We start from the raw sequence: 23,515 nt of genomic DNA, 5'->3' as shown, positions 1-23,515 counted from the left end.
AGGGACTCTGTCTTTGACTCTCTATACACAAGGGAGATGTGCAAAATAACTTCAAAAGATAACCTTGGGAGCTTAAATCCACGGCTTTACTGCATACTAAAAACCTTGGTGTAGTTTCAGAGCGCGGTCTCATCTATTGTTCCGCCACCAGCCTCTGAATATATCTCATTAGTGATCACAGGCTGTCCTGTCCTGTGAGAAGGGAGGAGCTGGTAGGCTGACCCCTCTTCTTGCTGCTCCACAGGTATCAGCCCTCCCTTCTTCCCCAGTGCTTCCCCAGCATGTGTAAGAAACAGCCAGAGCAGCCATTTCTGATCTGCGCATAGGTTGGTGTTTGCTGTTTCCTTTCAGACCTCAAAGCAGCAGATGACTCTCTTCTCCTTTACAACGAGGTCAGTCAACCTACAGGAAAATCCCACTTCTCTTGTACAAAATTGGCCTTATTGTCAGAGCATCTCAATTACAACAAAATAACTACTGGAAATACTTTAACAAAAAAAAAAAAAAAAGAGAGAAAGAAAAGAGTGTAACATGAGTGTAGCACTTGCCACCTCTGCTTGGATCCGAGCTTCATCTGGGCCAGTTTCTCATCTCCCCTCCTTAGTGCCAACCTGCATCAAACACTCAGAGGGAGTTTTAGGAACTCCAAAGTAGATAAGTGGTCTTATGTAGGAGCACCCTAAAACAGGTTGAACAAGCTCTCCTCAGCTTGCCACAGCTGTTATAGAGAGCAAGACTGTTCAGATCAGATTTGAATCATCGTACTTTAATTTTACATGAAGAAAATGGCAGCATGCACCTCATCCCACACTCTGTGAGAAAGGAAGAGATTTCATTTTTTTTCCTTTTTATTTTTATTTTTTAAACTTTATCAAAGGTCTTCACTCAAATGTCCTGCAATTCAATAAATTCAGACCATTTCGCCAGTCAAGAAGTTCTGATAGTTTTGATTGCTTCTGAACCATTACAGCACTTATAAAGAGGATCTTGTCCATGGAAAAGATAAATGACTGTGCACACAGATCCAGTCTGCTAGTGAGGAATGAACTCCCTCGGTGTTCTTACTGGAAAACCAGCAAGCAGTTCAAATGTAACTTTGAGGCTAAGGCTCGGTGAGATGCCTGCCAGCAGGACCTCGTCTCTGGCTGTGGGAGGGAGCAAGGTAGAAGGAGCTTCTGATGCAGAGAACTGTCTTGTTTTCCCAGTCTGGCCACGTCCGCCTCCATCTCAGTGCTACAGGGGGATAGGAAAGGAGCTACTGCCACTTCCTGCCTGTGAAACGCTCCCAGAGAGCCTCATCTTTAATGTATGCAGGCTCTTAGTGATGGTGAAGTTTTTGGCATACAGCTCACAGGATCAGGGAGAGTTGACTTTCCTTGATAGGAACTCATTGGAGAACACCAGAGAAGCCAGTTATACCTTAGGATGGCTGCTGGTTTGTACCTTAGCTTCCTGCCAGAATGCCAATGTGTTTAACAGATCTACTATTTTGCTCTGAGCTTCTTTGGCACCTGTGCATTTTGGGGAAGACAAAGTGCTTCTTCCTTTCCCTCGCCAGGTCCCAGCTGTCCACCCCTGCCCCAGCAGCTCCAGGCACAGAGGAGAAAGCTTGCCTGGTCAATAATGCAAGATACCCACTGATACCTTGACAGCAGGGTGCTGAAGAAGATAAATGTAAACATTTAACAACTGCCTTATTCAGCCCATCTGATACTTTAAATGAAGCAGAGGCCCTAGGGAGAGAAAATAAAGAAAAGAGTTTGTGATCATGTAATTAAAGACTGTATCATAATGAATATGCACAGAAGGGTTGAATTAAGGTTGTACTGGCAACCCAGCTTCTGATATTTCCTAACTTTTAAGCAATACAATGCAACCTTTACAACATTTCTTTCATGTTGTTTTGGCAGGCACTGTTTCTCACTATTGGTTTGGAGAGAGCTTAGCGCTTTGTGAGTTCTGTCATCATGGAAACAAGTAATAGAAATACAACTACTTTTATCTGTGCCACACACACACAAACACACCCTGTAACTATTGCAACACACTCTTTTCCCAGCTTTTTCTGAAGCAGGCTACTGTATGCTCTTCACGGTAAGTGGGAAGATTCAAGAGTTCAAAGGAGAAGAATGAGAAATGTTTGATTTTTTAATTTGTTCTGGTCCTAGAGTCTGAATTAATATATACTTGTTTATGAAAATAAATGCACTGAATATGCAGCAAGGATTTTTTTTTTTTCCTGTTTGAGAAACTATTCCTGACAGAATAAGGAAACACAGGAAAGTGTGAGGGTGCTATAGGATTTTTATGTGGTATTTTGTTGAAGTCTTTCAGCACAGAAAAGAATTAGATCTGTTCTCTTCCTGCTCCACTGTGTTTCTAGCTATGATTTTACAGTGTTTAGTGTTGACCTAATAAAGAAGTAACAGCTGAACAGAAATGTTATTTGTCTCCAAAAAGCTGTATGTGTGCCTTAGCTTGGCATAAACTTTCCCTCACCTGTTAGCTGAAGAGTACTGTTTGCAATACTTATGATATATCACTAATCCATTCTTTTACAGAGTTTATTTTTAGTGTAGGTTGATGTTATTAAAACGCCACATTATTTTTGTCACATAGCAAGCCTTTGAAAGCTTATAGCAAAACATTGCCTCCTTGTTTTTTGTTTCTAAAGAGAAAAGCTCACCATGGGTTGCATAAAACATTTATTAATGTTTTAGCTCTCCCTAGCCTTTGCTTTGGATACCCAGTCACAGCAGTAGAGACATTGAGCTGCTGTTCTAGGAGGCAGATGAAACCCGGAGCATCTGTGTGCAGCCCTGTGCGTCCACACTGCTCCCCATAGCTGGGCTGTAAGCTCGCACCTTGTCCTGCAAAGTTTCCAGGGAGGCATCTCAGAAAGTCTTTCTCAGAAAGACTTTGGTCACAACAAGACTTGTGTTAAAAAGGAGACAGAAACATTTGGGCCACCTCTCTGCTGAGTTCACTGGTGTACGTGCTTAGCTTCCTGTCGAGGGCTATGTTGGGCCTAGGCTGTTTTTGTTGTTGTTGTTTGCTTTTTTTTTCTTTTTTTTTTTTTTTTTTCCCTAAAGACAGTCCTTGAGAGCAGGCTGCTCTTCATCTTGTGTTGCCATAAGACATGTCTGGATTCGGGCTTGGGCTCAGAAATATTTTATCAGTGGAGACTGCTGTGAAGAGGCACTGTGCAGCAGGGAAGGGGCCGGGACTCCTCGGCTCTGGTTGCAGGCCTTTCTCTCAACCCAGCCTTACGACACTGAAAGTAACCACAGTGCTGTACTAATGAGTGTTTTATCCTGAAAATGTGTGGGGTGAAGAAGCCTGTCACTTACTCTTCCAGAATGGAGAAGTTGTGCTATTGAAAGCTTAAGCTAGACTGGTATGAGTCAGAGAAAGGGCAAAGGTCTGACCTGTGACCACATGGGGAATCCCCCTTTCCCTCCAACATGCTCACGTGCGACACACACACAAACTGCATTTCTAGGCTGGTTTATCAGGGACCAAATCCCTCAAGACATTTCTCCCACAAAGCAGTCCCACTTCAGCTAGTGGGCAGAGTCGGCTAAACCAGAGTCCTGTTCTGCGCTGCAGCGATCGCCCAACAAGCACCTCCACCACTGCAGGGAGACTGAGAGGGTTGGAAAGACCTGGAGGTGCAGGGGGAAGCAGTCAGTGTCGGTTGTAATTATTGCACATTCTGCAAAACTAATGGCAAGAAAAACAACTTGTGGTGTCTGAAAATGACAAACTGCTGCATGTTTTCCGTACAGGAAAAAAAAAAAAAAAAAAAAAAACTTGCTTTGTGGGGGATAAGTCTGATTTTAAAAGGTACTGCTCATAGAATAGATATTCCTTGTGGCGTGAGCCTCAAGTCACAGAAACCAGAATCCGGCTAGGACAGCTTCAGGAGAAGTGTTTTCCAATTCTATTCCTTTGATTTCAGCAAACATGTGATAGCATGTACATGTAGGAGATAAAATGCAAATTCAGAAAATAGTAGTATTCTGTTTGTGTTATAAAGATGATTTTTTTTTTTTTCACGTGGGATAATAGGTGTGGCAGTAAACGGGGTGCTTGTTTTTAGCAAAGCAATCATCATTTGGATCCAATAACAACAAAAAATTAAGACAATAGAAGCAGATTATTTGAAAGCTTGTCAATAGAGAGCTCCTCACAACCCAGAGTTATACATAACCATTATTACACATCCATTTTTTCATTTGTATGCACTTATGAATAAAACAGGAGAGACTAATATAGATGAGATAAACAGTCAGAGATTGCAGTCCTGCATGGGAAAGTTATTAACAATAATATTAAGCGAAAGGAGCTTTTAAGAGAATGATTTAACCATTTGTTGTCGTGCTCTGCAATCAAATGATGTCATCTCAAACTCCAGGTTTTTGCCTCTTTTATAGTTTTTCAGGTAGCAGCTGGGATGGGAGCAGAAGTAAATAGCTTTATAATTCACTGGTTCCCAGAGCTTTCTCTTCTGTCCTGCAGTATTGCCTCAGGAAGGCCTAAAATTATCCCCAAATCGCCTTGTCTGTAGTGGCTGTGTATGGGATTCTGTACTGTTGACTGCCCTAACTGGCTGTGTCAGTCAGCAAAGGGCTTTCACCCCCCTGGGGTCAGGCAGAGGGACATCAACAGGGGCAGCCTGCTGGGAGAAGGATATCACAGACCTGAAATCATCAGCAGGGACACAATATTACAGCTGGACGAAGCTTATCAGCTACTGTGGTAAAAGCAGCAAAAATCATTATGGATTATAACGTGATGTTCTCCATAATGCTTGCCAATAGAATAGGCATCTGAACATCTGATCCATAGAAACACATCTCTGCATATTTTTTAAAAAGGTATCAATTCCAGAACAGAGCTCCGTGCTGTGAAGGGTCCACCAGCCTTGCTATGTTAGTCAAATAACATGGATTTGAATGATAGTTTTGTAACAGTATTTCCAGTACGTTAGAATTAAAACTATTGTCTGCAGATTTCAAGCATAAGTTTCATTAAGATAGTTAAAGATTTTAAGAAAACAATATGTTGGTCCTGCTACTGTACTCATATTTCCTTAGTATTTGCAGTTTGTGTTCTTCACTTAATGATGTGGTAAAAAAAAAAAAAAAAGACAGATTTTAAAAAATCCTTTAAAATATCCAGAAAAATAATCTTTCATTCACTTATGTCATAAAAATTGCTTGAGCAGCTTTATTTATGTTTGCTATTTGGAAACCAGATAGCTTTCCAAACGGATGGCTCATTTGGACCAGATTTGAAGTACAAACCTCAGCCAATCTGCCTCTCTCAAAGATACCTCAGAATGGCAAAATGTGGAAACCTTGTGATGGCAACAGTGGAGATTTTAGGCCAGGCCTGCACAGACCACAAAGGACATTACCCCCTATTCACTTTAAAGACAGAAGAACCAGTAAATCAGTGACTGTAATATATAGACATGCGCCTCTATCTCACAAATCCATAGCATTTTCTGACACGAGTTAGGTAGGAAGTAAAGAGAAAAATGTGGGAGGAGATGAATGTAGCCATATTTTTCCCTCTGCCAAAGCTAGACATGATTTTTTTTTTGGTTGTAAATAGGGTGCTCCTGAAAGTGTTTCATTCAGTGCAGGATTTGGCTATAGAGGACAAATGATTTCAGATTAGTCACTTTGGTATTCTTTCATTGTGGTCTGTCATATCTAAATCCTGCATATCAATGCAATGAATACACTGCTGTAAAAACAGACACTTATCAATTTTTTTTCATTTTTCCTAGCCAACACTTACCGCAACTTATTCTCTCTCTCATTATCATTTGTAGTCATGGCAGTGCTCTTGTTACAGCTTTTTCTTTTCTTTGCAGTGATATTAACTCAGGCATTTTAATCAGTCGCAGACAGAAATTTAGCCTGTGAATTCTCAGGGAAAAATTAATATAATTAGTTCTCTTGGACAGATTTGGCAGTCTGAGGGAACATCACATTGAGAGTTTGCATATTACCTTGCTTTCAGTACTAATATATCATCTGGATATGATCAGATGGAAAAAAATATTTATTAAAAAAATCACAGATAACCTGCTCTTATTTGGTTGTATAACTGTATATGTATTGTATTCAACTGTATTTATTTATGAAGACCTAAAACACGCTTGTGTGAAAATGTAGTCGTTCTTGCCTTTACATTGATTGTATTATGTGTTGCATGCCTAAAATTAATGTTTGTCCAGTCCCCATGCAACACTCTCCACAGAAGCAGTGAACAAACCTTCTTGGCTTAGGAAACCTGACTTTCCTAAAATCACTCCTGTGACTAAACTGCCTGACTTTGACGAATTTATCCATATAATTGCAAATGAACAGGATCATGATTTTAGGGCACATAACACAGGACTTTGCATCTCAGAGCTCACATTGCATGCTTTTTCTCCTTTCTGAGAGATGTGTTATAAACTGAGGAGCCTTGTTTTATCCTATATTGCCTATAAATTGCCAATTCCTGGGGGGGAGGGGGGGAGGGAGGGGGAGGAAAACACTCTGGATTTATAATGGTAAATTTTTTACAAAACACAAGATCTAACTGACTTAATATAAGCATCTTCTCAGAACATGCTTCATAACACTAGAGAAGGGGGCAGAAGGTCCAAAATACAAGTACAAGCAGTAGATTATTTTTAACTAATTGAAAATAAAGTGTTTTTTACCTCTATTGTTAAAAAAAAAAAAAAAAAAAAAACCTAACTAAAACTAAAACAAAAATCTTGACAGCAGAGCAGAAGAGCAAAAACATACACCTCAACAAAATCAGGCTATTAGTTCTGATTTAGATTAACCAGATGTCTCAAACGGTCTTGTGATGCAAAAGGAAAAAAAAAAAAAGAGAGAGAGAGATAGAGTGAAAGAAAAGCACAGCTTTTTAATTAAAAAAAAAAAAAAGTGCATAGCCTTTTTGAATCTAATAAAAACAGCCTTGTGATCTAAGTCTTTTCCTCTCCTGCTTCCACCACCACCTTCAACAGTGACCATTTCCCCGCCACCCCACACTCCCTCCGTGTTTGTCTCTGATGTATTTCCAGAGACAGAGGAACAAAAAGCTGCTTGATACCCCTCTTACAATAGAAAGGAGATGCGCCTGGCTGTGTGGGAGGAGCCGCTCAATTCTTCCATGTAGAGCTGGTACACATGCTTCGAGCAGCATTAAGTGTTCCTCAGAGCAGGGAACAGAGTGTTCCAGCAGGATCTAACACACAGGCAAAGATAGAAAGCCATTTTCTTCACAACTACGCAATGCATTAATACAACAGCCTGAGCTTGCAGGGGATGAACCTACTGTTTCAGTACTTTTTCTTTCCTTTTATTTTCTGGATCTTAATTTAATTTTGAATTATTTAAGCAGATTTCTTGATTTTACTTATTTATTTTTTATAAATTCAGTGCTTCATGGGAGCCTGACTTACAAATAATTACATGAGAGATACAACAGTTGCATAAGCATCCTCTAAAGTTTTGCATAAAATGTCTTTGCAGCAACAATTTCTTCACCTTGGGTTTTTCTGCCCAACCGTTCAGCTAGGAGTCAGTGGAGAGGGAACAAGTGGAAATTCATATGAGATAATGAGAGAAGGGAGACATAAAGCCATGCCCATCTACATGGAACATGAACACCATATGTTCCTTGGTGCACAATGCCATAAGCAGGTGGAGCCCCACCAGCTGTCTCAGCCCTGCTCTGGTGCCATGTAGTTGCAGCCAGCTCAGGGCCCGAAACTGCACTGCTTCATACCAAGAAAACAACATGTGCAAGGCCAAGACAGGGAATGTCTGCAGCACATTCCTGTCCTCCGCATAGACATGCCTTCATTGTTTCCACTCAGTTTTGTTACCCTGGAGCTGTAGGGTATTTCCTGCAGAGTCATCTCCTCCCACCAGAGCAGAGATTCAGTCTCATATGGTATATATACATATGTAGCCAGCAGGACCATGCCAGAGCTGGTGCTGCCAGCACCCAAACACTTCTGTTGCACACTAAAAAGAAAAAAACAAAACAAAAAAAAACCAAGCAAACAAAAACAATAACACATAAAATTCCAGGAGAATTGTTCAAAACTACCTTCAAGTGTGGGTGCATATCCCCTGAATTTTCTATATTCATATCACATTATAAAGAAATGGTCAGGGGTAAGGGATGGCCAGGAGTGATCATAAAATAAATAAGTAAGGATGTCCAGGAATGATCATAAGAGAACTCCTTCAGTTGCTGTAGTCCTAGAGGAAATGATCTGGCTGTAAGTTATGCAACTTCCTAATTTGTACCAAAGGCAAAGTCATTAGTTTATATAAAGATGACTTAGTAATAGCTGATATTTCCTGAAGACTGGTCATCTTTTTCTTTAAAAGATGGTGGAATATACAGTAAGAAATAGTGACTGAAAACTGCATTTTTAATGTATGTTTTAAATTGTTAGACTACTGCAGAAATTTCAACACAAAACAATCTTAAAATCTTAACAACCTTACTTTTCTGCTTTATTGATGTGACCTCAACATTCCAGCCAATGACTAAAAGTATAGCAAGGATGAACTTCAATTGATCAAGACTGAAGAGTAGTTACAACCCTCAGACTAACACAACATCTATGAGGGCTCAATATCTCAGAGAGCTTTGATGGTGTGAAGAATTGCATGTCCTTGGGGTGCAGATAGGAATTTTGCCTGCTGCCAGCTCATGGTTTGTTTGATACACTGTGAATTCGACAACTGTGGATTTCATTTCATTCTGAATATAATCATCTCAAATCACTTTGACCACATGTTTGTAAATGCCAGAAACTTGCTGTACCTTCCCTACTCCAGCTATAAAGAAGTTACTCTGGCCACAGAAATGCTGATGCCATCAGTGGAGGTTTTGGAACAAAAACAATAGCAGTTTTACTGATAAAAGTAAACACCCTTCTCTATGAAGATGAAGACATGAAGGATTACCTATAGCAAATATAGTTATGGATGGTCACATAAAAATTCATTAGTGTTGTTCATTAACTCAAAAAATTGGAGACCAAGCAGATATTTAATCTGTGTGGAGGAAAATTTTGCATGGACTCATTTTTGAAGCAAATGAAACAAAGGCAGTAGAATACTTTTGTTTTGTAACTACCATGAGTCTTCTCCAAGTATTTTTATGGTTATCATTTTTAACCTCCTCATGGTTTATATATCAGTTGCACCAGATTCTTGAAGAAGTGATGATGCCTTCATGTTCTTGAAGCATAAGGTCAACTCGATACTGTGCACTAATGTGAGCTGTTCACTTGTGTATACACTTCCCAAATTCAGCAGGCTTTCTTCTGTCAGAAGAGTTTTGCTGTGGAGTTCTGTAGAAACAGGATAAGGTTTTACATTTTTCACTGTGGTGAATGGTTTAGTAACCTCTCCTTTATAAATTTTAAAGCCAATTTTCTTTTCCTTCATGTGACTTTTGACCTGTTGACTGACATTCACAGATGTTGTTTTTCTCAGTTTTAACTGACAAAGCCTTAAAACATTGGGAGGTAGATGGATTCCTTCTTGCTAGTAGTATAGTATGAGGTCGGGCATTATGGAGAGACAGAGTCCAGAGTATGGTGTGCAGGAACTGAATCTTATCAGTAGCCCTCTAGCATGCAGCTCTAAGAAGTCCTAGGACTGGAAAACTTTGATCACTCCATATGCATGACAAATGGGTTTTAAAGCTATCAAAATTATTAAAATACTGAAGTGTTATTTCAAAGGGAGTTAGGTATAAAGGCCACAAAAATATATTATTGTAAGAGCAATTATGTTTATTTCCAGGACGGTTGAATGGACTTTGTCACTTGCAAATCAAGCAACACAAACAGCAATGGATATTATTCCTTTGCTAATTCAAATTAGCTGAATACCTCTACCAATATGAAAAGAACTAACACTTTTTTTTTCTTTTTTTTTTTTAAATTGATGGCAAAACAGCTAAAGATTTGAGCAGCATATTTGGTTATAAAAACCAACAAGTGTTAACATTTAAAAACAGGTGGATTACCACATGGATTACAGCACTGATAAAAAACACTACAACCGACTCTTTCTGTAAGGAGTTATTTAGGTGCACACAGAGAATTTAATTGTAAGAATTAAAGAATTTTGAAAATGTTTTGAGTTAACAGACTTTAAAGTTTTACTATTCACTTGGGAACATTCCATTAACACAAGTCCTACTCTGCAAGTGAAGTAAATCCATTTCTACTTTAAGTTTCATATGCACAGGTAGTATTTTGAAGAGAATTAAGGACATCCCTTAGGAAAAAAAAAAAAAAAGATTAAATTGTAACCACTCTTCATCTTACAAGGACGCAAAACAGGAAGCAAAGATAACGTATACTTGAAAGTAGTGGAGCATTTCACATTTATTTAGGTATATAATTCGTACATTCCAGAGCTCATGATAGACGGGTAGTTGTTTTTAACTCCACTTAGCATAGCCTTTTTTGAAAAAGAAAGCTGATGATTTTTGCCTTATTTGTTTGCAGTGCGGAATGGCTAGTATTCCCACAGAGATAAATAGAAATAAAAAAAACTAGAGGATTTTAAAAGATGTGTTAGCCTAGCCAATAAAGAAGTAAAGAATAGCTCAATTTTTTGAGTGATTGAAGCACTGGCTCTGGCCTAACTAATTCCCCCCTGTACACTCTCATCAAAATAGAAGCTTTTTTAAGCATAACCTCAAAAGTTTGAACTGGCTGGTAAGAGCAGCTTTCCCAAGCCATGGCCAAGCCTATGCTGTGGACCAAGGGAAGTAAATTTCCAGAGTGAACATTTGGTGCTGAGGACCCAACAGCCACACTATACAGCTTGTGGAGGTTTCCTTCAGGTCACTTCTAGTCTGGTCCCATGCGCTATATATGTATTAGTGGCTGGAGAGCTCTAGGGTGTGCTCCTGGGTCACTTCTCCCATTTCAGCTGTAGCCAGAAGCAATCCAGGTCAAGCACTCGGGACCACACTGTGATCGGAACTAAAGCATTGCCAAGCGTTGACAATGAGGAGATTCATTTCCAAAGAGCCCTCTTGTGAAACTCAGTCTCTAGCGCCCATGCACCCCATGATGCACTCTAGTCAGAGACAGATTGCAGTCAGTCCACCCAGGGTACCACCTCCAGCTTGCAAAAGCCTGCTCCATTTGGTACCGGGAGAAATATGATCCCAGGGACCACTGAGAGTAAGGGCTTCCTGAGAAGGAAGGATAGCATGTGTCTGGCTACTTATGCGCTGTGAGCATGAAGAAAGGTGTTGCTGTGGTGTTTGCAGTGTGATTACAGTGTGGGGTGCACCATAGAAAGCCCCAGAATCAACAGGTCAGATGGACACTAGTCATCTCGGAATATTTTTGCTGCCTGCTTTATGGCAGCTATACCAAGCAGAGAGCAGGCACAATGGAGGGTCTGTGCTCTTAGCAGCAATCAGGTCCACCTTACAGCTGATAATGTGGCTGTCTAAATATATCAGTGATTAGGGCTACCCTGCACAGATTAAAGTCACAGCTCTGTATCTCCCATCTGAGGCACAACAGTTGGCCTGATGACAGGACAAACATGAACTCTATGACCTGTTTTTCCAAACTGTTTTTTAAAGCATGCTTTAAATATACTGGGTCGTGGTCTGTGATAGCAGATTGCAACAACTGCAATTCCTTCTCTAAGCATGGCTTCCTTAAACTTCAAAAATTGCACTAGGGTGGAGCAGCCTGCATGATTAAGAGGTCATCTCATTAATGGTTTCAATGCCTCTAATTGTGTCACATCACTAAAAAATAAATAAATAAATAAATAAATAATTGTATAAAGCATCGGCATAAGCTTTAAGCTAAAGAAAAAGCTCAAATACAAGCATTTCATTTTGTCAGCACTATAGCAATGCATAAAATACCCTGTTTTGATAAAAAGACACACCTTTTTATAAAGGTGCCTCAGTTATCCATTTTAATACATTTCAGGGGACAAGAAGTGATCCTGTGACCCTGAACAAGCCGTTCTAATTGCATGTCTGTCCAGAGCTGAATTTAAGACTCTGCTGCCTTGACAAACAGGACTCCCTTTGCTCTGCCTCAGAAATCCCCAATATAATTATAGAAGATTCAATTCTTTCTATATTTTTCCCTAGGCAATGACCTGCTTTGCTTGTACGGCAAAATCAACCCCAATTCTATCATCCAGAGGATAACAGAGTTGCCTTATCTTTTTCAGATAAATGCAACTGGGAATTGCGAAAAGGAAAAAAGACCTTATTCTTTTAATTGTTCACCATTTTAGCATGAAGTTACACACAGGGGAGCCTTGAAACTTCTTTCGTGTTCATACCCTTTAATTCAATTAAGGCCCTAAGCTAAAGCAAAGAGCTAGCAAGAGTCAGATACTATTGCTCCTGATAATGTAACTGCCAAAAAAATTAATGGCATATAAACAGTCCAAGTAGCTGTTTTGTTATGAGATTTCCCCTTCTGAAGTAGGTTAGTTTGCCTATTAGATGACAAAATTATATATGAATTCCTTACACACTTTCTTCAACCTTTGATTTAAAATAGGCCACTGGATTTAGACACTTGAGGTGCAAAGAGGTATTCATTTTCCTAAATGGCCTTCTGTGATATGAAGAGATCAATGGTATATATTTTACTTGCATTGCCACATTTGGGATCCTAGGGGGGAAACAAGAGGACAAATAATGGATTGATTTAGATGGAATTTGAGATTATAGTCTAAGGATTTCAAACATGTTTTGAAGACTTGTGAGAGGTCATATAAAGAGCCAACCACACGTGTTTTTTTTTTTTTTTTTTTTCTTTCCCCTATGGTCAATGTATTGGCTGCTAAATGTGTAACTTTGAAGAAAATGGAACTTAGACTTAAAATCGTTAATGTAGTCAAAGGGAAGTATAATGGGCCTGATCTTGAGCCTTAAATAAATAAATAAACAGAAAACCAGGAAATGGGAAAATAGAAAAAAATGTTTTCCTGAAAATAAAGAAAAAAAAAAGTGCAGTCATGATGAATACGTTTACACTGACACATTTTCATGTGTTACCAAATAAGGAACTCAGAAACATCTATTCTGAACCACAGGGAAAAAAAATGTACTTAAAGTGAAAAAATACTCAGAAAAATAAGTCTTAAATATCCCCCCTAAATCTGAGGAAAATACTTTAAGTGAATTTCATGATCAAGCAAAGATACTGAAATGCTTGAGAGTGTGTATTTGTGGATCTGCATTTTCCTCAGACATGTTGTTATGGCAGAAACATTGATGAGACAAAAAGAACAAAGAAGAGAATCATGGACAATGTTGGCTGTATACAGTCAGAATTGACTGGGCTGGAAAAAGGCATCAAGTTCTCACCTCCTAATAGGAGAAGTCAGGGAGAAGTCAGGTAGCAGCTGTATCTCAAGTATCTACACACAGATCCTCTCTCACAGCAGGCATTAAGAGCATAGCTCTCTGCCCTTGCTTGAAGGTCTTGAATGCTGCTTTGGACCAAGGTGACCAAGAAGTTCTCGGTGAAGAACTGTGAATAGACTTGAAGGCAAAGAGACATTGCCAAGCCTGTTTGCTTGCCATCTTCTCCCAGAAACTCTTGAGTCACAGAGTATCTCAAAATAAGGGTGAGGTGAGAAGAAGCTTTCTCCCTATGCAGTACATGCAAATGCCCAACATCCAATTTTGGAAGGACCTCCTTAGGAAACCAGTGTCTCATGGACTTGGCTCTGGGTCCTGTAGCTTATATGAGTTTCTCCTACAGGAGCAGTCTATAGGGCATAATCCACCTCTAGTGAAAAAGCTGCCTCTTGGACATCACTGCTCCTCCTTAGGATGGCTATGTTGCCTGACCTCATTAATCTTGTTTTTCATGGTCACTGTACTGTGCAGTTATTCCATTAACATATTGTATTGCCTGAGGCTGCATTAATGTATGCTCTGTTCTATATTTGCCTAATTTATTTAGGCATTTGTAGTGCACTGACCACTGTAGGGTGTCTCTCTCTATGGGCAAATGAGAAGAGCATATGGCATGGAACTGCAAGCTATTGACTGTGCTCCTGGAAAGCCTCATAAAAAGGCACAGATACTCTGATGCAGTGGTTTTACACACCTCTGCTGTGGAAAAAAATAAATCTACATAAGGAGCACTTTATATACTTTTATGCCTATGCATAGTGTGCAGTGAAGGAAGGGAAGGGAGAATGTGCCTACAGCCTATAACAGATTTTTAACCCCCTGACAAATCTGGGATCCAACTTAACGAGTAGATGATGTAGAGCTCAGAAGCAGATCACATTATATGGCATTGCAAGGGCCAACACATAATTCAGACATTCTATTTTCTGTCATTTCTGGAGGCAACAATAGAACTGGCTAGAATCAGCAAACACAGTGAAAAAAAAAAAAAGACAAGGCGTTAATAAAAATAGGACTTCTTTCCATGAGTTCATCTCTCCAGCATTTTACATATATGCATACATTTCCTTGCTTGGAAATAAAGGTCATAATTCTTTTATTCCTTTTGCTCACTAAATGTATACATGACCTTTTTCTTTAGGAACGCAAAAAAGTGCAAGATGACAAATGACACGAGAATGATTTTTTTTAGTTTACTACACTCAGGTTTAAAAGACTGTGCAAGTTATGAATCAAATATAATTTAATGTGCTTTGCAATAATACATACGCATCATCTAATATTGGAAAACATTATTATTTTTTCCAATCAATCCTTATTAATATTTTATTTTTTGTGATTAACTGTATTAGATGAACAAAAGTGTAGAGAAAGTGTCATATGTTAATGTTTCATGTTTTTACCATCAACTTTTGAATCATATTCAATTTTTAAAGGCTGGTCATCAGATATCTGTAGTGCATTCTGAGTTGCTTTCAGTATGTTAAGAAAAATATTGCAGATTTTTGATGACATATTCCAGAAATGGCTAGTGACTTTCGATGCCGGACTTGAGACCCTCCTTGTATCTTTAACAGGTGTACCCATGGTTTCTGTGAATACCGTTCACACACTAAAGAGCTAGAATGATAGTAACAGTAAGAATGAGAAGATAATTCACTCAAAATTCAGAAAAATATAAGATCAGGCAGCTGGCCTTTTGTTTAAGCTTTAAAACATCCACACCTCTCCAAAGCGAGCAGCGACTGCACTGCTCAAAATAAAGAAAAGCCAGCCCAAGCTTGATCCAAGTGCCCGTCACCCCTTTGTCACTGTCATTACAATGCTGTACAATTGCTGTAAACCCAGAGGAGACATGCTTTTAGGGGAGGGAGCAGATATCAGCTCATAGCCCTGCCTTGACCATTTGTCCCTCAATAATGGCAAGGAATAAGGCAATTGGGAGAACAGAGCTGAGTGCTGCTGGAAAGGTAAGAGTATCTTCAAAGGCTCAAAGGCTTATTCAAATTGTTTTATGGCAATAAAAAATATAGCCATAAAATTATAGCCATAAAAATCATTTGAATTACAAACAGTGAAAGTTTATTGTTAAACCAGTTACTGTGTCTGAGCCGCAAGAGGCATCTGAACAGAAAGGGAAGATCTGGAGCCAGATGAAGGAGGAAGGAGTTTCTTACCAGCATGTCGCCCACGTGGCATCTAAGGCAGCACAAAGAGCAGATGTCTGCTGGGGGATGGAGAGCCCTTACCTTTTCAGTACCTATTTATTTACCAGCACTCATCAGCCTCGTCCTGGGAGTCAGGTAGTCTGCAAGGGGTAAGGAACACTGTAAATATGAGAGAAGGGAGGTAGAAATATCTTCCTCCATCCCCAGATCCATGTTTATGTGTGGTATGACACATAACTTCATCCTCCCATGTGCTTTTGAATTCAGTTCTAGGTGGAGCTTCTGAAGGTGAGGAAACACTGAGGGAGTGTTGAAACTCAGAAAGTGGTGTTTACACCATGAGTGTCATGAGGGAGCTTTGTTCATCTCACAGTTGTAAACCTTGGGAGAAGAGTTCTCAAGTAGGTATGTGTACACCGTTTTGCATATTCCCTACACCGTAGGGTCATATGGAGATAGTTTGCTGGAAAACTGATCCTTCCCACTGAATCAGGGCAGGAATAAAACATTGGTTTAAAAACAAATAAAACATTTGGGGTTATCGGTGACCCCAAATACAGCCACTTGTCCCATTGATGGTGTTGTATTAGCATTAGGTCCCTGACTTTAACCAGAGCAGTGCGTTCTTGGAACATGCAAATATATTTACTCAAAAACTGATCCATGAAAAACCTGCTATTCCCAAGCCCAAAGAGCTGCAACTCCAAATAGCTGCAACTCCAAATAGCTGCAACATGCATCTACTGAGAGGATACTCGAGGAATACACCACAAATACAATTACACCTTATTTCAGCAAGCCCTCCTGCCTCAGAACAGCTGAAAGCACATTATCAGGGCAACAAATGACAGCTTCAGCTGCAGATAAGATGAATTCTGTAAAGAAACCACCTCTGTGATGAAACACAGGCAAACCTGTATAACTGCATACGTTGCACAAAGTAAATTAACAATTTATAACTCATTCACATAATGCAGTTGCTTGCAGTAGAAAACCGAGAACTGTACCCTATTCAATGGAGCTTTAGGAAGACGCTATTTTCACTCTGCTTACAAAAAACAGTTGTTATCAGAGGTCAAAAGGAAATGGTAGGTGTTAGCTAGCCTAACTGTTGTGGATTTGACTGTCAGTTCTGTATCATATTGAGGCTGTGCATGCTTACATGCGCATCTAAATGTCAAACTCCTTACATGCACTGCAACTCAACTAGGTCATGTTAACGAGATCTTCAGAAGTGTGGCTTTAGGTGCTCTCCCAGCCAAACCAGCTTTAATCAAAGCCTTTCCTCAGTAAAAAAATAAAATAAAATAAAAATTAAAAATACACCTGTGCTTTCCTCTTAACCTTGGTGTTGTCAGAGACTTGATAGTCTTAGATAAAATGTGTATGCATACACTCACAAGAAAAACAACGTGCCCATACCCAAAATAAAAGAACAGAGAGCAAGCTCTCTCCCTATTTACATGGATTTTTTTTTTCACCAGAAGTTAAGTGATACCAAAATAAAAGAGAGGTATGCAAGATGAAACTTCATTCAAAAATAAAGTTAGTCTGTTTCCATGACGTTATTATTTTGCAGAGTATTTGAGATACTAGATGATTACACAGCAATTTGGACATTTATTCATCATTTACTAAAAAGAAATACGTGGCTGTTTTTTTTTTTCTTTCTCTCTCTTACATTCACTGCATAGAGGAAATCATTTTTGACCTATATAAATAGCACACAAAAATGCTCTCCCCTGCCTTTTCCAAAGTTTAATCTAACAATCAAAAATGACAACAGCATAGATAAGCACAAATGTCAGCCAGCTGCACACTAGCACAGACATGTTTCATGGAGGAGGTGGAAATAACTCTCACTTTATTGCAGAAAGAAGGCTGATGTAGTCGTGTTTGCTTTCCAGTATATATTCTTAAAAATTCATATTCCTAAGCTAAAAACCAAATAAAACAAGTGTTGTTAACATGGAGACACATTTCAAGTGATCCTTCAGTTTTCTAGATCACAGTATATTTTCTTGAAATAAAGTACACACACATGCATGCACTCATACACAGAAGCAAACTTTGCAGAATACCAGCAGATTTTCTAGTGTTCAAGTGCTCTTGTTACAAAGTGTGTTCTCTAAACTGGAATGTCTATCTCAAGTTGAATGCAGTGATTTTTCTTAAACTACAGTGAAACTTTCCCCTCAGAGTCCAAGCACAGGGTAAGCATGAAAAGTGGGAAAAAAAAAAAAAAGGCTGCTCTTTGGGGAGGGGGTGGCTGGCTTCCAAGGGCACAAAGAAAGTACATGTCAGAGCAGCTGCAAATGCTTGAGCTGGGTTTCAAACGCACAACCACAGCCCTCATGGTGATTAAGGAATAAGTTAACTCTCTGTAGAAAGATCTATTATTTGTAATGTGCAGTGCTCAGCACTGTACAGACAGGGAGGGAAGCACCAACACAGCTCCTTTACTGCAGTCTCACATTTATCAGCAGCACTCAGATCATTCCTAGCACACACTGCACTTGAAGCTCATACACCTGGTTATACCAGCTTTCTTAATCATGCATTTTAAAAGGATTCCTCTTCTGATTTTATATTTTCAAACCAGTTCAGCTATCACCTGATTGTAGCTTACACACAACCCTAATCAACATATTAGAGCTTGGGAACTGCTGTGCCATGTCATTCCACTAAAAGGAAACAAGCTGTTCCTATGATGCATCCAATTGCCTGTTCACACAAAATTAAACCCTTAAAAAAAAAAAAAAAAAGGCATTAAGCACTTTTTGAACTATGCAGCCACATGAAGTTGAGCCCTTCCCACCCTCTGCATAATGCTGCTTATATTATGCCTTTGGAAACCCGTCCAGGTGTGCTTCCCACTGCCTGGAATCATGGGGTTGGAGGAGGCAGGATCTTGAAACCGCTGACACTGGCTTTCAATACACTCCTTATTTCCAAGTAAATATTCTGCAAGCTTGTGATTTTTTGGCACTACCTTCACTATTGTGGCATTGCCCCGAAGGACAGACTAACCCAGTTTAAAATAAGTATATTTAATAGTGCAGAGCTCTATAACCTGTCTAGTAGGACTTTAACCATTGCTTTGTAAATGATTTCAAAACCAAGCTCAGTTACAAATGAAAATGAATTTTAGGTTGACTAATTTTTTTAGTAATAATTAGAAAGTTGTTTTGCAGGTTTTTGTTTCTGGAAAGTGTACAGGTTTACCTAAGTGTAAGCACATTTGTGAAGGAGAGCAGCAAATTTATTTTTTGCTTTTGAATCAGAACATAAGTTACTGTTTTAAGACAGATTTCTATATCGAGCTTACTCAAAATATGCAGCCAAGCAGAAGACGGACTGACCAACGGACTGATGCTCCCTCCTGCCCACACACAGAAACATGTATACTATGGCCAGATCTAGTAAACACTGTTTCAGGGGGAGTTCATTTCAACTTCTTTAGTTTATGTCCAGAAGGTTTGCTGTGTTTTATGTCAGTGGTCACGTACTACTGGATAGGAGATTCAAAAGTGTAATGGAGATCACTTAGCTGTGAACAGCAGTTTAGTCTGTGTACTAGTAATGAAATGTGCTGTTATCATGTGTGTTATTCTGTCCATTTTTTAACACAGTAAGAATAAATAATTATCTTCAGCAAGAAAATCTTTTTGCATAATTTCAGCCTAACAGAAATTATCCAAATGGAGTTGTAAGACTGTTCAAAGGGTTTCATAATCAAACCAAAATCATGCCCAATTTGGAATTTCTCCCATGATCAACATTTGGACTAGGTGTGCTACAACGCTTATTTACCTCTTTCAAAGATACTGCATTTGATTTTAGCTGTGCTTCTTGTGAGGTAGTTCATTACCAAATAATGAGAAAATGTGTTTTTACAGTGTAAGCAAAATCTGGTAATTTTGAAAAACAATGAGGCCAAGATTCCAAAAACTGACCCAGAGTCAGTCTCCAAGCACAGAGCATTTAGACCCAGCATACTGCTTCTTGCTTGAGACACATTTTCCTTCCTTCCTTTTCCTGGTCCAGGACAGACAAAAAGTGATTTTGGCAGCTAAATTGGAAGTATTAAATATTATGTTCATCATGGTAATCTTTTTTTTCTCAACCATTTTGTTCTGGTGCTGATATTGCTCCAATTCCCCATTAATCCTGCATTTTTGTTTCACATCTGCGAGAAGACAATGAGGTAACCCCAAATAACACACAAATATGAGTTTGTACTTGCATACCACACTCCTTTTTGTCCATCATTATTTTTTAAAACAGAAAAATATTTTTTCTTTATTAACACGTTAATCTTACAAAGTATCAGAATATAATAATATTGCCATTATTTGGATTATGTAATGAATTATATTGAAAACATTTTTTAAAATAACAAATGTATGAAATTGTCTTGTGTCTGCAAGATATGAACTAAATTTTGCTCTTCTTAACTGATTGGCATCTTACGTCTTCTTTCAATGGGACTTCTAAAGACTATCAGAAAATTACTCATTGCACAGAATAGACTACATCAGTAAGTAAAGGGAAAATACAGTTGTTCTCCTTGCAGACTCACCTCTGATGTAACTGTATTGGACTAAGTACAGCCCTTGCAGTAAGTTTCTTCTGCTTAGTGAGCATCAAGTTTTTGCTTCCATTTGCAAAAGCAACAAAGTGACAATTGAAGTATCAGAGCTCTGGTGCTTGAGAGACTATCAAAGGTTGTTCATGGTTATAGAGAAAATAAATAAGATGATAAATTGTTTTCCCAGTGCATGTGGATTTTTAGTGAGAAACAGTTCTCAGCAGACAGGCGTCTAGACCAGGGAACCAGCATTAACTAGCCTACCATCTGACAAAGGAGATAGCACAGACATAGCCCCCGTCAGGTCAGGCAGACAAAGCTTCACAAAATCCAAATTTTGCCCTGTCAGCAAGGCATTGTTTATGTCAGGACACAGCAAAAAGGTTGTGTACAGATGGAAACTGGGTCAATCAAAGGTGAAGAGGCACAGGAGGAAGCTGCTATCACTTCTTGAAGACAAGGTTGTCTGAACTCTTGCTTTTCAGTTGTTTGTAGATGCATCATATTATTTTGATCAAATATTTACTAGACCCCACCAAATAATCAAGCAAGTGAGATTTATTATTGTTATTTCCAAAGCTGATTACAGAGGAGAGATATCGCTTGTATAATCAAGCAATGGGAAAAGATTAACATCTAGAATATATGCTCCCACATCTCTTTTCACAGCACAGATGCTAAAACTGCGGGACATCATTTTAATCCCCAGGTACTGTCACAATCATGGATCCAACTGGTTTTATTCCAGGTAAACAATAGCCAACCGCTACATGCCTACTTGCAAAACCATAATTAGGGGAACTGTCACCTAAGCCAATAATGCTTTAGCTGACCATACACAAAATAAATCCCTTTCATTTAGATATTAAGCTTATAGCCTTCTATTGCCTTACATGATGGGAGGTAGAGGCAGTCAAGGAGTTCTGCCCATTTTTTTAGCAGGACAGTACAGGACTTACCTGTCTTGAATGGAGACAGTCTGACCCTAGCTAACAAGCAGGAGGACACAGCTACTGGCAGAGTTTCACATAACTCCATCATTTAAGCTGTGAACTCTGAGGGAAGAGGAAATGGGGGGAAAAGGTGGGGAAAGGGGGAAAGAGGGAAAGGAAGGGACGTGTTTTAGACAGAAAGATTTGGCCCCCAAAGCTGTGGTAAGACTCAAGTGTGCTGAAGCAGCCAGCATTATCTAGTGATAGAGAGCAGCTACTTAGATAGTAAATGAAGGAATGTAAGTGCATTTAAAACACTTACTTCAGTTTGGAAAGGAAAGTTAAGGCACATCTTCTATTCAAGCCTTTAAAGGAAATATTTGTGGCTTACAACTGCAAGTGGGTAGGACATCTAAAAGCATTTCTTAAAATAACAAGAGGGAAGCAGTTTTTAGACTGATTGTTCATTAGCTAACAGGGCCCTGGGAATGAAGGTACTTGCCAAACAAATAATTAAAAAATATTAACTAAAGCATTTTTGGAACACAAATTATTTCTCATTTAAAACTAGTTGATCACAAAAGGTGACAAGCTATATTATACCATCCCAGTCACAACACTGCTAATTCACAGAGAAAAGTAAAGATTTACAGTAAGGAGCAGCTGAAGATGCACGTCAGTCACCAGCACACCTGAACACTTCTTTTTTACTTTCTGCTCCCACAGGTGTTCACAGATACTTTTTCCCACAGTAGAAGGCAGAGAGGGGTGAAGCACCCCGAAAACTTCTGTGGTCATGTATTTCTGTGTAAACACAAGTTGCACGCAGGTGTACACCGGCCAGGTGTGGGTCTGCCTGTGCACGCACCAGTCCGTAGCACTGGTTTGGTTCAGCATCAAAAACTGGGCCATGGTAGATCAGGGTCTGAAATGTGGATTCAGCACATCAGGCACCCAAACAAGGCCTCTTCTCAGTTCCCTGTGCCGCAGTCCTGCAGGCAGCAGCCTTGTGCAAACACCCAGTTACGAACATCACATACCTTGTCCATTAGTCACAGCATGTTGCGGGCTAGCATGTGTTCACGCAAATAGCATAAAAGTCAACAAATGCATAAAACCCTGTCATCTGGTCTCAAGTGAGCGTAAGCAAACAGGATGATGCATTTGCCATGAGAGGAAGGACTGCGGAGCAGCTGCCAGGCTTCATCTAGCCACCCGGACACTGAGCTAGCTGCCGTTGCCAAACCCTCCCTGCTCAGCTGACGTTCAGGAAGGCTGGTCCCAAAGCCACCCACAACTTTCAGCTCCAAACTCACCCTAAGTCTTCAGGAAATTCCCACGGGGCCAAGACACAGAAGATGGGGATGTTTCCACACAGTTTTCCCTGTGCTGTTCCTTGTGCAGAGACATCCTCCTCCTCCTCCTCCTCCTCCTCCTCCTCCTCCTCCTCCATGCAATCACCACCTGCATCCAGAGCACACGTCTGCACCCTTTTTATCCTGGTTTCCTTTCAGTCCCATCAGCATTGATCTATCTCCTTCCCAACATGGGTGTCTTAAATAGCTTTTCATGGAAAATTCCACAGCAGAAAGAAACTTGGATTTCTCACAGGCTTGCTGAAGTCACCCAGTTTTACTCCTTCCTCTACTGTAAATCAACAAACCCTGAAGACCTTGGAGCAAAAAGTGCATACCCAAGAGATATATTGCAACATTTTATTGGTGTGGAGTGTTTGCTAGCTTAGATTTCTCCCGAGAAAAAAAAAAAAAAAAAAAAAAAAAAAGATACAGGCCAAAAATATAAATTAGCTTCCAAAAGGGGCTTTATTAAAGCAGAAGGCCATAAGAGCCTTTCACTAGCCTCCATGACTCGCTTCTACAAAGACTGACAAAGTGATTCACCCCGCAGGAGAGTAGTGCTTAAACGCACTGCTGCTATCACACTTCCAGCCCCAACGCAGCCAGTCCAAGGGCCGCTCTCATCACAGGAGGCAACAGCTGCCCAGACACAGAGCAATACAAGTTCCTTTGTACTTGCAGACCGGACAGTAAATAGGCTGCCAGTACAGGGCAGTTGGACAAAAAGAATCAGAAGAATGCACTTTACATCTGCTCCATGCTATGATCAGGGGAGGAGGAGGAAGAAGGGAGAGGTAACTGGTCTCTGATGTTTGCATTAGGGTCAGCCTTTCGTCTTAACACTTTACATCTCACTGTGAGACCATTCCACTTAGACTTAAAGAGGCATCATCCAGCAGGTTGTAGTCAGCCATATAGTCATTTAATCATTAGCACCAAAATCACAGCTGTGAGAACTATGGCCAAAGAGCCAATATTTTAGAC

The 23,515-nt window shown here is 39.7% G+C and overlaps 1 long non-coding RNA gene across 6 annotated transcripts; it reads right to left on the bottom strand.

The window, feature by feature from the left end:
* Positions 1 to 835: 835 nt before the first annotated feature.
* Positions 836 to 22,918, bottom strand: LOC310895151. 6 transcript variants are annotated; one of them, XR_014580484.1, is made up of 3 exons: positions 22,490 to 22,918; positions 5,812 to 15,790; positions 836 to 1,733 (listed from the first exon to the last, which is right to left on the bottom strand). It is a non-coding gene; the product is annotated as an uncharacterized lncRNA (long non-coding RNA). The 6 variants fall into 6 exon arrangements; XR_014580485.1 differs by having other exon boundaries at positions 836 to 5,942; positions 7,138 to 15,790; XR_014580486.1 differs by having other exon boundaries at positions 836 to 5,933; positions 7,138 to 15,790.
* Between the last annotated feature and the right edge of the window lie 597 nt (positions 22,919 to 23,515).

This window comes from Anser anser (assembly GCF_964211835.1).
Source record: "Anser anser genome assembly, chromosome: 1".
NCBI lineage: Eukaryota > Metazoa > Chordata > Aves > Anseriformes > Anatidae > Anser > Anser anser.
This window is presented reverse-complemented; position numbering and strand designations above follow the sequence as displayed.